The following is a 3,585-nucleotide window of genomic DNA, read 5'->3' on the forward strand; positions in this document are numbered from 1 at the left end:
AGATTGATAACTGGGGAATATATTAGAATTGAGAAGGTCTGGAGGATGGGAATAAAAATGAGTGTTCCTAATCTAGCTAAAATTAGCAAAAAACCATCCTCGGCGCCATCTTCTACTACTCCCAGTCCTGTGTATCAGAGATCAATTGATGCAATGTTACAGCAAGAAAAAACCAACAGCTTCCAGAAGGAAATGCAAAACACACTACAACTAATCCAGGAGGCTATTACTTCACACAAAGAAGACACAAAGAGAAATCATGAAGAGTCGAAAGATAACTTTGATAAAATGAAGGAAGAAATTCATGATTTGAAATCTCAACTAGAAAACTTTCAACAGAAGATAGCAAAGAATGAGCAAAGGATCCAGAAAGTAGAAGATAAATCAGCAGAAACATCAAAAGCTGGAAGAAATAAAAGATGAAAATCAAAGGTTGATGCAGGCAAATAAAGAACTGGAAGAATCAATAGCAGTTTTGGAAATGGAAAAGGCATCTCATTTTTTAAGATTCCAGAACATAATGGAAGACAAGGAAGAAGATCTTGCTGACTTGATGACAGAACTGCTGGCTGGAGCGTTCGAAATTGAAAAACAGGAAATGGAAGGAGAGATTGATCAAACATTTAGAGTCAATTCAAGTTATGCAAAAAGAAATAAAGTCCCTAGAGAGGTACATGTCAGATTTGTCAAAAAATCAATAAGAGACGAGATATTGAGAAGAGTCAGAGATGACTCATTGCAATACAAGGAAAAAGAAATTGTAGTCTTAAAGCAGATACCTTGGAGGATAAGAGATTCACGAAGAGACTACCAATTCTTGACCAAAAAATTAATTAAAAAAGGAGTGAATTTTAGATGGCTGATGCCGGAGGGGGTACTATTCAGCTGGGACTTTAAAAAGTACAGATTGGACTCTGTCTTTAAAGCAATGGAATTTTACAAGAGACACAGAGCTTTTCTGGAAGAAGGAAGCTCGGAATTCCAACCAGAATAGGAATCCAGAAAACAGGAAGAGACAGCAATAGAAGGGGCGGGCAAACGAAGGGAAGAAGATATAGAAAACATAAATCAAGAAGAAGGGGCAAAGGGAAAAGAACAGAGACAGACAAGAACAACTAGAAGAATAAAACCTAAATATAACTGAAGAAGATGGAGAAGGATAATTGGATTCTTTTAATGAATATAAATGGACTGAACTCCCCCTTAAAAAGGAAAAAAAATCTTTACATGACTACAAAAACTAAAAATGGATATAGTTTGTTTGCAAGAAACACATATTAAAAGACAACATTATAAATTTCTGGAATGTCTGAAAATTGGGAAGCTTTTCTTTTCATCAGCACAACAAAAGAAAAGAGGAGTAGCTTTATACATTAAAGAAATAATGAACCCCAAACAAATTTATGCAGATGAAGAAGGAAGAATACTAATGGTGAAAATGACGTTAAACCAAAAACAGACATTGCTGGTAGCAATCTATGCACCGAACAACACACACAAGAAGAATTTTTATCAAAAATTACATAAGAAAATAGTGGAAATGGAATATCAAAATATTTGCTTAATAGGAGACTTCAATGCAATTGTAGGTGGAAAGCTAGATTACAGAAGTAGTAAAATAGGGGGGAAAGGTAGGAACATTTTACCTAAGGCTTTTTTTAAAATAGCACAAGAAATGTGTATATAGGATATATGGAGAGAGAAAAATCCAAAGAAATCTCAATATACGTTTTACTCAAATAGGCATAAATCATGGTCTGGAATCAATATGAAGTGGATATCTGCTGAACTAAGAATGAACATACAAGAGATTGAGATAGAAACTAATGTATGGGCGGATCGCAATCCGATAAAGATGACATGGAGAGTAACAAAGAAAAAAATTAAGATGGACATTGAATCAATCTCTACTGAAAGAGAAAGAATTTATACAAAAAGTAGCAAAGGAAATAGATTTTTTCGTTAAAGAAAATAAGAAAGAAGATACATCACTCCAAAACAGTTGGGATACAGCCAAAGCATATTTTAGAGGATTAGCCATAACTTACATGGCAAAAAAGAATAAGGAAAAAAAAACCAAGAACAAACGAAGCTAAAGGAAGAATTGACAAAACTAGAATTAGAACTACAAAGAGACCCACAAAAGAAGATGCTTAAAAAACAAATGGAGATAATAAAACATAAATTAAATTTAATAGAAGCTGAAGAAATGGCCCAACAAATTAAAAGAGCAAAACAAAACTTTTTTGAAAATGCTAATAAGCCGGGTAGATGGTTGGCCTACAAACTGAAAAAAGAAAGAGAGGAAAAAAACAGATAAATAAATTGCAAGATGTGAGAGGCGATTTACAATACCAAAATGATATGATAAAAAAAATAATTAAAGAATTTTATGAAATACTTTATGATAAAGAAGAAATTACTCAGGAAAAAATAAGGCAATATATAGAAAATGTTAACCTACCAAAGATTCCAGAGAATTTTAAAAATATGTTAAATGAGAAAATAACAATGATGGAGCTGACAGAAGCTATAAAAAGACAAAAAACTGACAAGACACCAAGCCCAGATGGGCTACCCGTAGAATTTTATAAAAGCCTACAAGATATACTAAGTCCATTAAGTATGTAATGAAGTATTAGTAGAGGCCAAACTACCAAATACATGGATAGAAACCAATATCACTTTAATACCAAAAGAAGATTCAGACTTGATTCAGATAAAGAATTATACACCAATATCTTTATTATATGTGGATTACAAAATTTTTGCCTCAATAATAGCAGAAAGATTGAAGAGATTTTTGATTGAATTTATACATCCAGACCAAAATGGATTTTTACCAAAGAGACAAATAAAGGAGAAATGATGCATTCCCTGGAGCCTCCCCACTCCCCCAGGAGAATGACAGAACCCACAGAAAGAACCCAAAAGGAAACAGAACTAAACCACCCTCCTTTAAAGAAATGGGTTCTGACAACAACCTAAGAATGATCTTAGATATCTTGGAATATTACGAAATACATCTAGGGAAACAAATGGCATTAATTTTTTTAGATGCGCAGAAAGCTTTTGATAATGTCAACTGGCAATTTATGGTACAACAATTAAACTATATGGATTTTGGAGAAAACTTTATAAATATAATTAAAACAATTTACCATAGACAAACGGATAAAGTAATTGTAAATGGAGATTTTATAGAGAATTTTAATATTAAAAAAGGCACAAGACAAAGGTGTCCACTATCTCCATTATTATTTATTTTAACTCTGGAAGTGCTGAATAGAAATGTTAGACAGATCTGAAGTCTCCTCCTTTTTCTTCTGAGAGTTTGATTTTTTTTTTTCTACCTCGCCTTTTACAGATTGATTTATTACTATTGGTTTTTTTGGAAATTGTTTTTTCCTGTGGCGGGGTTTTTTTTTCTAATTCCTGTTCCCTCTGTGGATGGTTTTGAGATTTTTTTTTTCATTCCTTTAAAGCAGTGGTTCTCAATCTTCCTAATGCCGCGACCCTTTAATACAGTTCCTCATGTTGTGGTGACCCCCAACCATAAAATTATTTTCGTTGCTACTTCATAAC

The sequence above is a fragment of the Protobothrops mucrosquamatus genome, unplaced genomic scaffold, assembly GCF_001527695.2.
Source record: "Protobothrops mucrosquamatus isolate PMUCROS unplaced genomic scaffold, P.Mucros_1.0 scaffold2231, whole genome shotgun sequence".
In the NCBI taxonomy this organism is placed as follows: Eukaryota; Metazoa; Chordata; class Lepidosauria; order Squamata; family Viperidae; genus Protobothrops; species Protobothrops mucrosquamatus.